This window comes from Ceratotherium simum, chromosome X (genome assembly GCF_057802395.1).
Source record: "Ceratotherium simum simum isolate JZ-2026a chromosome X, ASM5780239v1, whole genome shotgun sequence".
NCBI lineage: Eukaryota > Metazoa > Chordata > Mammalia > Perissodactyla > Rhinocerotidae > Ceratotherium > Ceratotherium simum.
In genome coordinates this window covers 125,625,164-125,645,337 of record NC_141940.1, presented here as the reverse complement: position 1 = coordinate 125,645,337, position 20,174 = coordinate 125,625,164, and positions in this window count along the sequence as shown.

Genomic DNA, 20,174 nt, shown 5'->3' with positions numbered 1-20,174 from the left:
TATATTGTTTCTTAAAGTTTAATACCATGTATGGTACATATTTTAAAGTCATGTACATGTGTTATATAGACTTGGCAACTGGATTGGAGTCAGCTTTACTTAGAAATATTTATTTTGAAATATTCTTCACTCATTACCTTTAAGTATAAACAAATTTCCTGTTTACATATCTCTGAATATAATTCAGTTTAACTACCTAATTACTTGCTATTTAAAAGAGCTTTCTGAACTGCTTACACCACGAATCATAACTTAGATATGGCATATGTAGGGTATTGGAAAAAGAAACATTACTATACATTTATATGAAAAATATTTAAAAGAATTAAGATATTCTAATCAATAGAATTAGCATTTAGTATAAAAATACCCATTAGAACACAAAGCTTAGAGCAAATGTTACTAGAAATAAATAAAGGGTAGTACTTATGCTAGGATAAATTTCCAGTCAAGTAAGTCAAGTTGTAATGCCATACTTAGGGAATTAAAAATGCAGACAACCCTATTCTGTGAGTAAATTAAGATTAATTTTAGGGATTACTATAATAAAAAAGAGACCAAATGTATACACTGCAGAATTAAAGCCCATACAACAAAATCTAAATACTACTGTCAAGGGAAATCATATAAAAAGTAGCCAAATAACTGATTTTAAGGCTTAGACTAATGTAAACTAACATGTTCATATGAGCAACACATGATTAGTTTTTGGATCAAAAAGATTTGAGAACATTTACAGAATATAAATTGTGGCTAATGAGGTGAGTGATAAATGATTTGGGAAGGTTTGGGAGGAAATTACTTTTTAATGGAAAAGGCATGAGGAATGGTTTCAGGGTTATTTCATACTCTGTTCTCTATTTTTACAATAGTTTAGAGAATAGCTTAATGGTTACACTTGACGTGATTGGACCCAGGCGTGGTTATAGATAAAGACAACACAGTAGAAAACAGCTGGAATTTATGTCAGTGTGATGATTCTGAACTAGTTCTGGGGTCATTAAATGCCGTGTTAATCAGATGAATGTGAAATCGGTCTTTGAGACACTGTGTTGTGTTTAAGTAGGACAACACTTTCTTTTTCCAATGTTACCTGTGAAATCATGAGTTCAAAAAATCACTCTGTATAATAAATCAATTTATTAATTATAGGAACTGGTGCGGATGTATCTCAAGCCTTTGTCCCGCAGAGCAAAATTCTCTTGTACCAGAAATTACTGCCACCATTTTGGACTATCCCATTCAACGAGTCCTAGTGTAGGCAAAACACTAGAACCGCCTTTTATACAGATAGCAATTGGCAATCTTTTTCTTGAAGTAAATATTTAGATACTATTCCTAGATAGTAAATATTTTTGGCTTTACATACAAACTACTCAACTCTGCCCTCATAGTGAGAAGGCAGCCATAGACAATATGTAAGCACATGGGCACAGCTGTGTTCCAATAAAACTTTATTTATAAAAACAGAGGGTGGGGGCCAGTTCCCAGGTATAGTGGTTAAGTTTGGCGAGCTCTGCTTTGGCAGCCCGGGTTCACGGGTTCGGATCCCGAACACGGACCTGCACCCCTCTCAGCCATGCTGAGGCAGTGAGCAACATACAAAATAGAGGAAGATTGGCACAGATGTTAGCTCAGGGCTAATCTTCCTCAAGCAAAAAGAGGAAGATTGGCAACAGATATTAGTTTAGGGTGAATCTTCCTCACCCCCCCAAAAAAATATGGAATATGTTCCATTTGGCCCATGGGCTGTAGTTTGCAGAACGCTGATAGAGAAGATGCAAAAAAATTAGATTGCTAACATCATTTTCTTTTCATAAGGACTAGAGGTGGAATGGGGATTGCTTTGTTGATTAAACAGAGTTGGAACTATACCCTGTGGTCCATCAAAACGAGTGCAAAGCATTTCCAAAGGAGGTTTAACCTCTCATGTAATGTCCAGGTATTCTATGCTTACTCTCCCAAATTTCTAAAAAATTCCTTTTGGTTCTGACTAAATTGCATTCTGAAATCATCAGGTGGTAAGGCTTACTTGGAAGTCCACTTGAAAAAGCTCCAGTGTTGAGTGTACTTTGCTGAATTTTCACAATACGTCGTGAAGACTGAACTATATTTTCCGTGTACTGGCAACCGCTGAAGACAAGAACAAGGCACAAAGACCACGTCCCCCCAGTTGTCATGCTACTGCATTTTCAGCTTTCCAAAAAACTATCACCAAGTTCCTATGACAGAGCAGGTAATGCACTAAGGGATCTATTTTTGAGAAGGATGATTTGTCTATTATAAAATTTTATTTCTTGAAAAGTGGTAGTTTGTGAGCTTCAGTGCAGAAGAAAAAAAAGCATTTTGCAATATCAACACTATTTTTAATAACTCCAATTAGGAACATATTCTTGATTTATTTTTCATTCAAATGTCTATCATTCCAAAATATACTCCTTTTAACATAAAGATACTATCAATATTTTGTTTAGCAAACACTATGGATGAGAAACACAGACCCTTTGGATTACTTTTACCTTCGGACTGTTACCATGACAACCTCGTGTCTGTGTGTGTGTGTGTGTGTGTGTGTTATGTGTGTGTATTTGGTTCAACTCCTCACTTCTGTAACTCTCTTGAGAAAACTATTCTTAGTCTGCTGGGATCTCCACCTACAAGTGCAAAGACCCAGAGCTGCCTGAGAATTACTTCCCCTAGGGTGACCATTAGCACATATGAAAGCCTACCCTCCTTGATTAAACCTAAGAACAACCTTGATTTACACTTCAGAGTTCCTACAGATCAGGCTGAGTCTGATATGTTTGTTACTACCCTCCTTCTGGCTCCCCCTAGGGGCCCTTCCTCAACATGACACAGGAATTCTCCTCTCATGATTGTTTCTTGGTTACTCCACCTATTATGGTTAAGTCAATGCTACATGATGTTCTCAAGTAGACAATGAAATACAAATCAAGGGGATTGGATAATGTTTAAAGTTTTCAACTGTGAGATATGTTGACATAATTTTACTAAGTTGGATGTTAGTTTTTTTAGATTAAAAATATAAAGAATCACAGTGCTAAAAAATTACCAAATTATCATCCTTTTTTCAATTTGATCTTTGGAATTTGAGAGATGAAATGATCAAGTGCTCTTTCTGCAGTTGGAGTGTCATGGTACTTTGAGCGAAAAAAAATGGACTCAACTCTTTTATACAAGGAGTGCTTCTGCCTGGCTGGTTTGATAAAACCACGTCAAAATGGTTGTGACAAATTTTAAATTTGTTCTCCTTTTATTGGTAAAACATATGGGGAATGGTCATGGTGATATGGAAAATAAACCACCTTTCAAACATACCCACGTCCTAATCTTGAGTCTGCGAATATGGTAGGTTACATGTCAGAATGGTATTGAGTTTGCCAATGGAATTAAAATTGTTAGCTGACCTAAAGACAGGGAGATGATCCTGGATTATTTGGGTGGGCATGATGTAATCAATTCCTTAAAAGTGGGAGAAGGAGGCAGAAGTTAGTGTCACACAGATGTCATTGTGAAAGAGACTCAAATGCCCACGGAGAGCATTGAAGACGGAAGGGACTGCGAGACCAGGAGTGCAGGAAGCCTCTAGAATCTGGAAGGTACAAGGAAACAGATTCTCCCCTAGAGCCTCCAGGAAGAAATAAGGAACTGCCAACACCTTGATATTAGCCCCACGAGACATCCAGAATGCCAGAACAACAAGATATACACTGGTATTGTTTAAGACAGTAAGTGTGTGGTAATTTGTTACAGCAGCAATAGGAAATTAATACTGTCATCTCTGAACCTCACCCGAACACTCACCTTCCCCCCGAGACAAAGGTTAATGATTGGATGTGTGATGATGATGATGGAATGCGATGGGGTGAGCTTCAGGGGTGAATGAGGAAGTTAAAGTTATTTTATACACCAGAGAACTTTCTTTCTTTTTTTCTTCCTGGAATCATCCATCCACCCTTTGGAATTATACTGGTTTCCACCTAGTTACAATATTTAATTAGGGATCTTTTTTACCTTCTCATCAAGGGTTGACCAGCGAGGTCAAACTATCGATGCCTCCCATTTCACATCTATTAAATGGGTTATTAGTGGGAGCAGAGTATGGACTGAATTAAATCCATCAGGAACAAGCAAACTCTTGAGACAACTGTGAGCCAGAGCTCCAGGACTTCAGAGCTCCATCTGAATGCTGCCTGGAGGAGCTTAAACAGACATTGCCCGTAGAAAAAGGCTGCTACTAAGGTAAAGACACAGGAGAGGTGATTCCAATTTCCACTGAAATTAATGAGTTCAGTTTTATATGATTTTGAGGTAAAGGCAAACCATTCACGTGGAGATGTACTTTAGGCAGTAGAGTGCACAGGAATGAAATGCGAGAGAATGTTGAGCATTTCAGATAGAATCTTAGGTACCTACTGTTTTGTGAAGCGACTAGAACTGTGTTGAGTCAAGTTGGAGACATTCCTGGTGATATTGTTTTATATGAGGTATGATATGCCTGTGATAGAAGTGAAAAGTTAGGCAAAAACAGAATACTCCACAGTTTGTGCCTTTTCTTGAATAATAGACTATTAAAATTATAGAGAGCTACTATTTCCATTTTCCATGGAAAAAATACAGGTGCAACACATAATTTAAGGTAGGAATGAAAAAGTACACCTATTTTAGAGATAATCCTCATTTTGTTGCTTTTTTTTTTTAATAATCTTGATCAAGGTTTATATGTAAGTCCAGGTACTCTGAGAAATAGACAAGGCAGGATTAGATGTGTGAAAGATTTACTGGGGGGATGCTTGTAAGCGAACATGGGCAGGGATCCAGGCAGTACTAGGGGAGCCATGATGAGTGTCTGACCAGGAGGGACTGGGGGAGCCATTGGACCATGGTGGGTGTCTGACCCCTGGAAGGAAGGGAGAGGGTAAGGAAGCATCTTTGCTTTCAGCACAGTTGAAAGAGAGTTCCATAAATGTGTCAGAAGATTCTCAAGTTGAAGTCATAAATCACTGCCACAGGCATCCTGTGACATCCACAAGCTGCCTTGATCCTCCTGCTGCTTTCAGGCACTGAAGAGAAGCAGCTCCTAGAAGGCTTGAATTTGGTTCAAATGCAGTGGCAAATTCCAGAGCTCAGCAGCTGGGACCCTCAATCCATAATGCATTCAAAGATCCGCCCAAGGGGCTGGCCTGGTGGCGCAGCGGTTAAGTTCACACGCTCCGCTTTGGCAGCCCAGGGAACGCAGTTTCAGATCTCGGGCGTGCACTGACGCACCGCTTGTCAAGCCATACTGTCGTGGTGTCCCATATAAAGTAGAGGAAGATGGGCACGGATGTTAGCCCAGGGCCAATCTTCCTCAGCAAAAAAAGAGGAGGATTGGCATCGGATGTTAGCTCAGGGCTGATCTTCCTCACAAAAAAAAAAAAAAAAAAAAAAAAACGATCTGCCTGATACGTGTTTATGGCTGTCATAGCTGGCTGCCACACACTTTTGACTTCTCATAGTTAGTCATCTCCTATGCAACTAATTTTTATACTTTGGGAGCATGAGTTTTAGTGTTGCTGTGCATTAAACTCAAAAGAGTTCATGTGGATGGGCGTCAGATTATAACCGCTGATGGGAGTTCTTGGCTGACTCTCACTAAATCAACTCTTTATATAGAGAGGATGGTATGCAACATGTTCTCAGCAGCTCATTGAAGAAAGCTTCTTGGTCTCCTCTTGGTTCTATAAGTAACAAAAGGATAAGTAAAGGTGAAGGATACTTAGATTGTCCACTGTGGAACACATGAATCTCCTAGATCAGGATGCTAGGCTTCCTGCATCAGGCCCTGAGTCTCCTACCTGTGGATTCATACACCGGGCTTGTCTGGATTCTATAATTTCTTCTAAGGAAGATTTCTATAAAGAGTATATGCTTCCTTTATGATATGACCTTTTGAACATAGTAGAAGAGAAACCTAGTTTTGTCCTTTGAAGAATCTCATTTTCTTTGCATCCAGAGAAGAAGTGTTGATTAATGGTTAAAAACAAGATTATTATCATAGTGGTGATGATAGTCATAATGACAGTGATGATGGTAATGGTGATGATGAAGATAATAATGGTGATGATGATGGTGAAGATGATAATGATGGTGATGATGGTGATGATGATAATGGGGATGGTGGTAATGGAGATCACAATGGTGATGATGATGGTGATGATGATAATGATGATGATGATGGTGATGATCACGATGATGATGGTGATGATGGTGATGATGATAAGGATTTGGCAAGGGAATGGGAATGTCCATATATATTTCCACTTCATAGAGATGAGATAAAATGAGTAGAAAGTAATAGCCAAGAGAATTTAGAAAAAAAGGAGTAGAATGAAGGAGGGAGGGTCCCACACTGTTAAATATTGTTTAGCACCCAGGAGAGAGTTGCCTAGATAGTGATAGCATAAGCTGCCCTGTTAATGCATCTCTTCTTCTAATGTTTGGGCTTCTAGTTTTTCTGAGTGTTATTTACATTCTCCAGATGGAGGCTTGTGAAACATTTGTATTCCAACCTCAGAACCTTGGTGCTGAGCACATTTACATGTGTTTTGAAGCCAACCATTCATCTGAAGTAGAGAATCTCACAATTTTCCTTGAATGAATTACTGAGAACTTGGAAAAATTCTCTTTCTCCCTACCACTTCTATTATCTTCAGAGTTTTTGGTAAGTTGCTCTTCTTCAAGTTGACACTGTCATTGTAACGTCTGCTTGAGAACCTAAGAGAATGTTAGCCTAGATCTGCAGTAAAAGATCTATATGATATACAAATTTGTGAGGTGAATAGGTTTAAAAGATTCTCACTGTCTTAGACCATACAGGATGCTGCAGAATATCATAGATTGAGTGGCTTATAAACAACAAAATTTATTCCTCACTGTTCTGGAGGCTGGGAAGTCCAAGATCAAAGTGCTGGCAGATTCAGTGTCTGGTAAGAGCCTATTTCCTGGTTCATAGACGGCCATCTTCTCACTGTGTCTTCACATGATGAAAGGAGCAAGGCTGTTCTCTGAGGTCTCTTTTATAAGGTATTATCCCATCATGAGGTCTCCAACATCATGACCTAATCACCTCCCCAAATGGCCCACCTCCAAATACTCTCACACTGGAGATTAGATTTCAACATGTGAACTTTTATAGAACACAGTTAATCTATAGATTCCACTAAGCAGCCTCAATCATATTGTAATAATTCCAGTATATATCAAATGTATACATAATATCCTTTTGGGCAAGAAGGATTGACATCCTCATAACATCAATTGTTAATATGTCCAATGAAATTGCTTCTTTTTCTGACAACAGTGATTTCCTCAGACTGAGCTGTTTATTTCATGCCTCTTGTAATTTTCAGCATAAATAATTTGGCAGGACAGCAACGTTCCCAGTCACTGAGGTTTTGTCATGCCTGGCTCAACACTCACTACTTCTTTGTCCAGTTAAAGAGAAACTTTTTTGATTTGTCATTTTATCTTCTGTAATTTATAAGTGGGAACTGAAATTGGAAAAATTCATAGTTATCTTCTAACTCTGGATTTTGTGGTATGTAGAGTTTCTGGTTCCTTCCTGTGTATTAAAATATAATTCTGGAACTTTCTTAAAGTCAGCTATACTTTAATATTAGTTTTAGTATACAATATATTGGTACTCATTAAAGTAAATCAACAGATCTAGCTACTAGGTCCTAATTCTGCCTTTGAGTATGCGTGGAAACTCCTCAGGTTCTATTTCATCATTGGAAAACAAAGGAGGTTTAATTGGTTCTAAATTCTGGTAGTTGAATTAATACTCATCATAGACTTGAATGCAATGTCTTCCATCTGACTCAAAATGTACTCATTCAATCACGCATCTTCTTTACATCTTGAAACGTGAAACAATACCTAAGTAATGAGGGAATTAATTACCACGGGAAAAAGCAACAATTTTGGGATGCTACAGATCTGAATATAAATCTCAAATTGGCCATACAAGAGCTCTCTAACTTCAGGACATATATCATCTGTCTGAATATCTATCGTCTCAGATGTATGAGAAAGTTAATAATGCCCACATGATAATATGAGGAGGGCTGGATGCTAAAGCAGAAGAAAAGTTTCAGGCATGTGATCGCTGCCTATTAAGAAGCTTTTCTTCTTCTTATTGAGAAGATTTTTTTTTTCTTTTTTGTGAGGAAGATCAGCCCTGAGCTAACATCCGATGCCAATCCTCCTCTTTTTTGCTAAGGAAGATTGGCCCTGGGCTAACATCCGTGCCTATCTTCCTCTACTTTATATGGGATGCCGCCACAGCATGGCCTGACAAGCGGTGCGTCCGTGCGCGCCCGGGATCCAAACGTTCGAACCCCAGGCTGCCGAAGCAGAGCGCGCACTTAACTGCTTGTGCCACCAGGCCAGCCCCTATTGAGAAGATTAAATAATGACCTCATCATGGCTCTCCAGTTTACTCTGATGACAATGGGGAGTTGAAAGGCAAATATTCAGCTTTATATTAAACATCTTTTTAAAACGTGAAGGAATTTAAGGATTTTGGAGGTCGTGCATACCATCAATGATTCCTTGAGTCTGTTTGCTAGAAATATAAATGAAAATTGATGCCCTCATTGAAAAACATCAACAGATATTGATAATAATCTCACTACTTCCTCATGTGGAAGAAAGAGTGTTATACCCGTATTGTTATCTCATTGCACGCGGACTATGGACATGTTAGATTATATTATTACACAATCAGAAAGCCTTCATGTAGCATGTAACAATAGTGGAAATATGTAGTCGCCTGATACCTTTTTTTTTTCTTTACAGATGATTCAGGTTAGTTCAACAGATGAAGAAGCGTCTACCGTAAGCCAGGCTGGGCAAGGCTTTCAGACAAGACATTGTACATAGTTCACCTGAGCCCTTAGAGGACAAAATCAAATATTTAGAACTGATTTGCAACGCAGTGGTAATCTCTCTTACAACTCAGTAGACTTCTTTTATATTTCGTTATATATATATATGGAAATAATCTACAGGAAAAACAACACCATCCTTCAGTTTCCTGTGGACATACCTTTGCTCATGTACTTCGGCACAAGAAGCCCCTTTTTATGCTGATGAAGAATGGAAGAGGACACATAAGGTCTCATTATCCCCAGTGGATAAGCTCTTTTTATAATATGATTTAGTAGAAATGTACCCGTCTAAATAGAAATTTTAAAACTTTGACATTTAAGTAGATTCCTATGAACTGTACATGGCCAAGATGGAATTACGATCGTATTCATTATGTAGGAACATAGAAGTGGCACTGGGACGTTTGCACGGCCATAACTGACATGTAATTTACATTAATTAAAAGGATGAATAATCACTCTAATGAAATTTATAAGAAAAATGTGCTATGGAATAATGATAGGACAAGAATTCTAGAGAAGGTGTCACTCTAACTTTATTTTTAACTTGAATTATCTCAGAATTGGGGTGTCTGATTATATTCTCATAATGGACTCAAACTTTACTGGGAATTTTACACTGAGAAGAATGAACAATGTTTCATTCAAGAGTAGACAGTGGGAGATATTTTTTCTCATTTTCTTGTAACAATTTGTAAGTGCTTTTCTACCTACATTACCTTATGCATTCTCCTTTACATTTTTAGTCACTGTTACAAACTAGAAAACTTTGTTTTTATTGATATTATCAATAGTAAATTTAATAAGGTAGTAAATATTTTGAAATAGGTGCTATCCTGCAGCTTTGGTTTCTGACAAATATATCATTTAAGATCATCCCTAAATCGTGAGGCCATTATGATTACTTTTCATGGATATTATTGATTTGGAAGCTTACAGGATTGAACCATTGACTTTCCATGTCCTAAAGAATGGTACTTTATACAGTTATCTTCCAAAATATTAGAACGTTTTCTTGACTGTTGAAAATTTTCAATGCCCATGTCTTAAAGCACATTTTATGGGATTCTTTTGAGCAATCTTCATTGAATAAGATAATGGCAACAATAATAACAAAATTTTTTGAAATCAGGTGACAATATATTTGTAAAATTTTAGTCTTAAAATAAATTCAGCCTCATGGAAAACTTACAAAAATAATATCAAGAGTCCTTGCACACCCTTCATCTGGCTGACCCTAATGTCAACAGCCTGTGGAATCACATTGCATTTAGTTTGTGTCTCCTTTTTCTCCTCCAATCTCTGTAATCTTTCCTTGTCTTATTTGACCTTAACTCACCAGAAGAGTACTGAACAGTTATTTTGGGAATGTGCCTCACTTTGGATTGTGTGACATTTCCTCAACATGTTGAAGAAAGAATGTTATATTTCTCACATCATTATCTCATTGCATGCGGTCCATTGGATATTAGTTTTGGTAGTTCCAAAAGGAGCAAAAGAAGTAAGTAAATTTGTCTCAGATTTTATCTGGAGAGGGCGAAGGGAAGGATCAATTAGTTACTATCTTTCAAAGAAAATATTTTGGGTTGTGGCAAAGAATATGGAGGAACCATTCCCTTCTGTAATCCCTGTAGCATTTTTATGGGGGTGTGGTTAAAATTCTTCAGATTCTGAATTCTATATGAGTAGTTTTGGAGTCCATCATTTTTATATATCCTTTGATAATCTTTTGGCTTGTGGAGATACTGTCAACAGTGGATGCCAGGCTGAGAGGCAGACATGAACTGGGGGCATCCTTTATCTCTGTTCACTTCTAAACCTCACCCAGATGGTATCAAGCTGAAGGGTTGGGTGGAAGCTCCCTGTGGAAGTCTGTCTAAGATAAGCCCTGATAATCCCCAAATCCTGGTATTCACATCTTTGCATAATTCTGTCCCATTGAGTGCTGGCTGTCTCAGTGATTTCTTTCTAACCACCACAAGAGGTCAGATGGGATAGGAAGTCACTTTTGTGATTAGTTCATAAAAGACTCTGACTTCTGTCTTACTAGCCCTCTGTCTATCACCTTCTCCACTTATATGCTTTGATGACTCAAGCACCCATGTTAGAGAGGGCCACACAACAGGGAAATTAGGGTAGCCTCTGGCCAATTGTAATGGACTGAATGCTTATGTTCCCCCAAAATTCATATGCTGAAGCTCTAACTCCCAATGTGATGGTATTTGAGGTGGAGCCTTTGGAAAATAACTAGGTTGAGATGAAGTTGGGGCCACCGTGATGGGTCACTGTCCTTATAAGAAGAAGAGAGACCAGAGTTTCTCTCTCTCTCCGTGTGCACAAAGAAGAGGTCATGTAAGTACACAGGGAGATGGTGGCCATCTTCATGTCAAGAGAACAGAACCAGGATTGAAACCCTACCTTCCTGATGCCTTGATCTTGGACTTAGCAGTCTCCAGAACTGTAAGAAATAAATGTCTATTGTTTAAGCTATCCAGTCTATGGTATTTTGTTATGGCAGACTGAGCAGGCTATAAAGCCAATCGAGAGCCTCAGTTCAACAACACATGAGGAGCTGAATTCTGCCAACAGCTTGACTGAGCTTTCGGCAGTGGATCTTTCCCTAATCGAGCCTTCAGTTGGGGCTTTGATCACAGCCACCACCTGGATGGCAGTCTTGTGAGAGACCCTGGGACCGATGACCCAGCTAAGCCATGCCTGGACTCCTAACCCACAGAAACTGTGAGATAAGGTGTGTTGTCTTAAGCCACAAATTTGTAATAATTTGTGATGCAGCAATAGACGACAACTCAGAAGTATGCAAGGGAGCAGGTAGACTCACGACTTTCAGTTGGGAGGATGACTAGTGGCAAATGTTTTGGAAAAATGAATTCTAGCAGATAATTATCCAAGGCAATAAATCAGAACTGGGGAATGGGTTACAAGGACCAAAAACATGTCTCCTTATTTGCTCAAACATCTGAGTCTCTTCCATTTTCTGGATCATTTCTGCGTTATTTGATTCATTAACCACACTACTGGCAGAAGCCAACCCCTGAGTTCGAGGTACCTTGTTTGCAAATGCAGCCCTGTGGCATTCTGGTATTACTTAGGTCTTGCCTGCCGTTCTCTTCAATATTGGGCTTCAGCGCTCTTGCCAAAAGTTAGAGTGAATGAAGATAGTATTGATGCTGGGACGAAATGATTGGGTCCCTACAACTGGGTGTGGAAAATGGATCTTATACAGGAAGGAGCTAGAGGGAGCCGGATTGGCAAAGCTGCTACTATTGCTAGGAAAGAACTGCTCTGGAGAGCAAATCAATAATTCACAATCTGCATCTGATAAAATTGTTAATTCAGTCTTTCTAGTCAACAAGAGGAGTCACTCATTCGTGAGGCTATGAATAAAATCTGGAAGAAACTTATGCAAATTGTGATTTTGCTCTTTTAACCAAACTTACTCTGGTAGGTGATAGCACTCAATAAAACATTAAATATCTCCCTCCCTTCCTTTGATGTTCTAAATCTCTTGTTCATTACGGCTATAACAAGCTTAACGCTACTAACTACATGAAAATCATATAGAACTGAATTATGATGAGAGAGCTTAACTCAGTTTAGCCCATTAAATAGCAAAGGATACTATGTTCTCATTTATATTTCAGTGGGATCTATCTGTGCAGACCACAAATGTCATCACTAGCATTTGGCAGGAGGATAAGAAGAGATATTAAGGATGTGGAAGGGGGCAGTTTCTTTCAACTATTGCAAAAGGCATAATGAGTAGAGTTGGTCTTAAATTTCAGCACAAATGAGTTAAGCAAATTTCATTTAAAAATTTGGCATGGGGAAGTGTGGCTGAGTTCTGGGAATCTTCATACGGCAGAAACAACGATAACCCTTTCATTTCCAACTCCATATCAATAAAAAAATAAAAGACATATCCTTGCCGTTAGTCATGAATGAAAATAGATGTTGTTGAGCGATACATAAATTTTCCATCACGCAGTTTCGGATTACAGACTTTAAACCTAATAAAGCAGAAAGAAAAGTTTAACTTACAATCCAAAGAGTAAGTCCGAGAGAAATTGCTGAATAGGTGAAGTCTTACCTGGCCACTACTGCCTTACTCCATTTCAATACATTTGCTAGACAGATGAGGAGAAGTTAGAAAATAATTGAAAAAATTAATTCATATGAGAATATTTTTTCCAGTAATCTTGAAGCTTAAAGGAGGGCCAGTGGCAGGAGGCAGTTTTTCATAAAAGGATGACTTGTTAATAATGTGATTTCAGTCATCTATGTCTTGTCAATGAGAGCAGAAGATGGGGGAAGGGGTTTATTTGGTCCTATGCCCAAGTAGCAAAGGACATGATCAAAAATACTCTTCTCAAAGAGTTACTAAGTTAAAGGAGTCAGCCCATGGCCATTATAATAGAATAAAAGCATGTTGTAATATATTCTTTTCTTGCAGGCATGTGTTATTCTGTGGTGAAAACACAGATTACACTCTTGGTATCTCTCCAAGCCAAAACTGCATCAAAGCATGGCACCTATTAATAACTGTGCTTTCTCAGTCCATCCATGATCCAAAAGTCATGCCAGTGTACAACTTTGGAAAAAAACACATTTGGTTTAGGAATGAATATCGTCACCAGGACGGGGGAGGGATATGTAGCTTTATTTTACAAACATCTTTTGAGTGTTCGTAATTAATCACCAGCCCATTGAGTTATCTTCCTTCCATATACTCAAATCAGTTAGTCCTCCCACCAAAAGAAACTTTGAAGGTAGATTCCCTCAGCGACAAAAAGACAAATAGCCCCAATTAAAAAGAAAAAAGTGAACAAAGGATTTGAATAGATTTTTCTCCAAAGAAGAAATATAAATGGCTACTAAACACATCAAAAGATGCTCAACATCAGTAGTCATTAGGGGAATGCAAATCAAAACCATAAACCCAGCGTGGCTAAAATTAAAAAAAAAAAAAAGTTGAAAGCAAGTGTTCACGAGGATGTAGAGAAATTGGAACCCTGATGCAGTGCTGGTGGGAATTTAAAATGGGGCAGCTGCTTTAGAAAGCAATTTGGCAGTTCCTCAAAATGTTAAATCCTGAATTCTTCACCTCCACATACTACTTGAACAATGTGCTTCTTCAGAAATGACGTCTAGGCAGTTCTATCTCTGGTGCAACCATCCATTCCCTGGGTTTTAAATACCATATACCATTGACGTTTGCTGATTTTACTTCTCTGAGCTCCGGTGTTATACACTTGACCTAGGTGCTCAGATATATCACAGGATCCCCCATTTCTCGTGTCCAGAACAGATATTTTTATTTCTTCCCTGGAGTCTTTTCCTCCCTTCCTAATGACAAGACTGCATACTCCCTTTTGCTCATTGAGTAAACTTTTGGTTTATTCTCTTCCATACCTGCCCTTGCCCATCCCAGGGCAAGGCCCCGAGCTTCCACACCCACAACCCACATGGAAGCCATCTGTTTCTCTTCTAGCCCATTTCATGCAAGCCACCTCCTCTCCTATTGGGACTACTGACTTACTTTGAACTGATCACCTCCTGGCCTGTCTTGCCCTCTGCACTCAGCTTCTGACCTCTGCATAGCTTCGCTGGGCTCTGTTGATAAATGCCTCATGTCACCATTCTGTTTAAACCAGCATTTTCCCAGTGATTTTTTTTTTACAGGAATCTATCAAGCTCTCACCAGGACTACAAGGTCATCCACTTGGCTCCTGCTCACATTTGCAGCCTCACCTTTTAACCTACCCATTCCCTCCACATTCCAGGCCCCCAAGACTTCCTTCAGTTCTTATACATGTCCTGATCTCCTCTAATGAGTCCCTTTCTGTTTAGGCATTTCCTCCCTCCCTGCCTCTAAATATTTGCAAGATGGGCTCCTTCTCATCCTTCCGGATTCACCTCTGACCACACCATCACTTTTTCCTGGGCAGTTCCAGTCCAGGCATGCAGCCCACATACCTATTTTATTCCACCCCCAAATCCTGTACAATTCAGAACACCTCAGTTTGAAACTGCGATTCACCTTCTTCATTCCGGTTGATTACCTCCTTAGCTGTAATTTCTTCTCCTCTCAGAAACTGAGTGTGTCCCAGAAGCTAACAGGAAATCAGGCACATAAAAATCACTGATAAATATCCCTTGAATAGATTGATTTTAAGAAAGAGCTTTTGGTACAAATCATTTAGCGCTTCAGGACGTTAGCCTCCTCAGCTGTAAAAACAAGGATGCCTCATAAAGGATCACAGCGTCAATATGTTCTAACACAGTACGGAATTATTTTAGCGGCGCCAAGCAATAAACTTCATGGTAAAATAGAATTCCAAATGAAATTCCCGATGAAAAATGTAATAGAAACTAGGCATTAGAACTTTTATGGAACAGAATCTTTCGTAGGATGCAAAATCCACATGTCCCAATTAAGGACTTTACATCACACGATTCACTTCTTTCAAGAGCCATAGTTGAGAATGACATATTTGTGTATATTCCTCTTCTCATCACTTTGAAATAACTACCGTCTTCTCCTAGAATCGATTTTACAAGAACTAAATGTAATAATTCTCCAATTTGTATTTAAAGCAGTGGGAATTTCTCCAGTTTGAGATGCTGCAAATTCCCAATATAATATTTTGGAGATTTTTTTTTTTAGCTTTCAGAGGATGTACCGTGAATCCAAGGACATTAACAAAATAGATATTCATATACTCTTGTCAAAAGTTCTACTTCACTGCTGATTGAGAGTAAGATCCAAGTTGGGTTGTTGCTTCTGTTTCCTCCGGGAAATTGAATGAAAAAAGTGATCATTGAGCTGGAAGGGATTGTACAAAACCACTGAATCTTCCTCTTTAAAATAAATTCAACTGTCATACGGCTGTATATGTAGGATGGTGATGAGTGCCTCACTATAGCCTTTGGAAAGATTGATGGAAAGCTTTGTCACCTGAGTTAAGGCACCTGTGTCAAGGCACTAAGTATGTCACATTATCCACCATCCTTGTCTTCCACCTCAAGCTTTCGCTGGCTCTGCCGACACAGAGCGGATAGCACCACCTACTGGGCCACTCGCATGGCTTCATGGAACACACTGCATTTATTTGTGCTATTTCTCTGTTAAAATATTTTTTTCTGATTGTAATATTAATACACAAGCAGTCAAAAAATAGGGACATCTAAATACATTTATATTGTTATTTACATTATTTATATGACATTATTTATATTATGATCTTAAAACGGTATGAGGGAAGAAACAAAGAATGCTAAGTAATTTATCCAAGGTTAAAGAACCAGTAAGTATGGGAGCTGGAAATTGAAATTAGTCTAGTTTGAGACCAAGTTCTCTCACCTTGCACAAAATGTTGTCTCTCAATGAGAGAAGAAGTGGATGGATAGGAGAATCGTTGTCTAATGTTCTTATAATAAGACCTTTTCACAGGACCCTGATCAACTTCATAGAAAGAATTTTTAATGGCTTAGGAAAACATATTTATGTGTAAAACACATATATGGTAAAATTTATATTTTTATATTATTTATATTTATAAATACATAATATACATTTATTTCTATATTTACATATATAAACACATATACTATATATTTACTATATACAGCATATGTTTTATACACACCACACACACACACACATCTTTAGCCATGCATAATATAGTCTGTGTGTGTTAATAATTTAGGCTAATCCTAAATATAGTTCAGTATCATATTGTAAACGTTCTCATATTCTCTTTTTTAATGGTGTGTCTGCATAGTCTCCCAGGCGGTGTCTTTCCTCCTAAGGGGGATAAACAAAGCATGCTCTTGTATTTCTTATGTATTCCCACAGGACCTAGTTGAGTGCTAGATATAAAGATGCCAAATGAATAGAGAGAAAATGAAAGACAAATGATGCCAGGTTGTTAGCAGAGTTCCTAGCAGTCGGCAGGATAGAGTGGCGGTACCGCTTTCTTCAGATATTGCCTGGGAACGAACTTGAAAAAGAATCGGATTACCCAAGACGCTGTGAGATTTATATGAGTTTATAATAAATTCTCAAATCTGCCATTTTGTTTTATTTTTAACTGGATCCTGGGTTGCAAGTAGGACAAACGCTGTCACTCATTAGCAGATAAACACGTAGAAATTAAGTAACTTGTCGGAGGTCGCTTGACCTTCATTTGGCCAGTGGAGGAGAAAAATCCAGGCCAGCTGATTTTGCTCCACAGCTCCTGAAGCTTCATTCTTATTTAGATGGATGCCATGCAGGTTAACTAACAAGCTTCCTTACCACAGTGCTACACGTCTTTCCCTTGGGAGGTTGAGTGCGGATTTATCCCTATTGGTGATAAAGGAAGACTGCTTTTCTTTTACTTATTCATGTATCTCTTGTGATCATGCACTGACAATAATAAAAATATATGTCCTCAAATTGCTGCCTTTATTTACAATTCTGCAAGAAAGTGCCTTGTCATTTACTCTTCTGCACACACATCTTAAGAACAATCAATGAGACCATTGCTGGTATCGTCATCCATTCCAACCAAGAAACACAGCATCTGTGCTCCTTATCTTAGGCTGCAAAGTAGTTTCTGCTAATAGCTCAATCCTAAATAAGGGGTCAATGAGAAGCCATAGTGAGGCGCATTTTTCTTTTTTTTTTTGCTCATTGGCACACTACAGATTATATGGTCTCTACCATCTATACAAAGGGGGGAGGCTGACTGCCGGTTTTAGATTGAAAACACACACAGTAAAAACAGACATTCTGCATTACCATATTCTATATAGAAACGACTATTTCAACAACTGAGCCTTAATAATGTATCCTCTTTGCAATTGGCTAGCAACAACTACATGTGGTTTTTTGTTTTTCATTAAAATCTAAAAGGTGATTGTTCAGATCACAAACTGGATTACAGTTTCTCTTCAACATAGTACCTTTAAGAGTGCTGTTGACACATGTCCATTCCAATAAATTAACAGTCCTCTCCAACCTGATTCATCTGGCTGGAGGAAGTGGCTTTGCCAGTCCAAATTGGATTTGCTATTGGGAAGAACAGACAGGCAGGTGGCCTACCTTGCTTGCCTGTCATTTTGATGCACCATTGGTCTTACGGAGCAATCATTGAAAATTTAGGATTAAACAGAATAGGGTTCATTAGGTTTATTACCTATTAGGTAATAGGTTTATTAGTATGCCTCATATGAAACTCCCTTCTGAGGTGACTGTTATTATAGTTCAAAAGAAAATAAAAAAGGAAGATGCTATTCCAAATAGGATGTGTTGTAGGATGAGAAAAAATGACGTGAAGCACAGAGAGTACAGACATAGGTTTGGGTTTTGTGGAAGTATAATATTCAGCGAGAAAAATCCCCATAAGATGTTCCAAGGAAGGAGTCCAGAGTTAATCAAAGGGACAAAGTACCACCATTATCCAGTTATTTCTGATTTCCTCTCTTACATACCCTTCATCGGAGCTCACGGTATTGTTAATAAAGTGCTTCAACACTCTACAACAGGGATACAATCTAGGGGTAAAGGAGGAATTGTGAAATCTATGGGCATCGAAAGCAGTACTTGAGTCCTGAAGAATTTTCGTGTGTATAACAATGGTTTGTCTTGATTTTGGGTGTTATTGCAAGTTAAAGAGACCCATCAGACGAGCGTTGTTATAAGGATAGACTGCACGTGGAACAGGAAATTTCAATCAGGAATGCTCCTTTTCCAGAGCTCTCTCTCTCTCTGCTTCTTCCCTCTTTCTCCTCCCTGGGTTGTGCGTTTTCTCCCAAATCACATCATCTTGCATTTGACTTGATCTTGCCACTGTAGAGGTCCTAACCTAACCTCATTGAATCTCTCTGCCTTTGCCTATGCTTCAAACACCCCCATTCTGTGTTTCTTTTCTGTCTTTACTGTGAGAGGCTCTCCTTGATCTGGATCACCGTCATTGTTATTACTATCATCATTATTATTTTGTAATGGAGGCATTGAGCTTTTCTTACTGAGCAGCCCACAAGCTACACCAGTGGAGAAAAAAATGAAGGAAAAGAATTAACATTGAACAAGTCATTGACGCTAAGAACCACACCCCCCCACCAGCAAAAACACACATGCTGAATGATCTGCCTCTCTATTAAGAAGAGAAATAACTTTAAACATGCATGAAATTGAACTGTTGTCCCAAATTATGTTGAATTCAAGACAACTGCTACAGCATACAACTGTGTGGACATGTAGCAGGGAGTCGCCCACCTATGATAAGTAAAGGTGGTGTGGGCTCAGTTTTGCTAAAGGGATTACTGTGGTATTTGCTGATATTAATTGTATGGTGGATTGGTATAATGCAAGTCAGATTTATGATCCTTATTCATAGAAATATTATATTATGTGGTTCCAATGTTTCTCTCAACGTAAGTGGTCAATAAAGCATGTTGTGATCAATGAGAGAATTAAATATAAGGCACCTATGGCTTCTTGGTGTAAATGTCAAGATGGGAATTCATACATTCTGGGAAACTTGGCTCCAAAACAGATACACTTTCTATTGAATTATTTTTTCCCATAAATCCAAGAGTTCAAAGCTGCTTTAAGGACAAAGGTAAATGTGAGATTTAATTTTCCTGGCCACAGTTGAAGCTCACATTTCCTCTGATCTTGTACCCTAAATACCCAAAGAACACATAAGTTTGAAGTCGCAGACCATTTCTTCAAAATCAGAGGAGTCAAAGTCATTCATTTCTTTCTTTATCCTAATACTGGAATAATATTTCCAGGGGCTATTTTAGACAATAACCGTCATCTGCTAATTTTTTCATAAAGGGAATGTTGATATGTTTTTCTAGCACTCACAGATCATCAAACGCTCACATACTTTTCTATACTTTTTGAAGACATCATGTCAATTGTTATTTTTTCTGGTCACCTTGATAACTAGTTCAAAATACAAAATGTTAGCTCTCCACAGTACATAATATCTTATATATGCCCCAAATAAAGAGACACACCTTATAATGTGTTTATGCCTTATCTCTGCTAGTGCATAGGACGCATGTAAAAGTGATTGCGAAACAATTTGGAAGAAAAAGGTTAAAACTTCTTATGTGATGAATAGCATTTAGCTCTTTGATAAAAATGTAGGTAAAGGAAATCAAAGGTGACCAGATACCCCGTCAGTTTCTTTTTCTATTGGG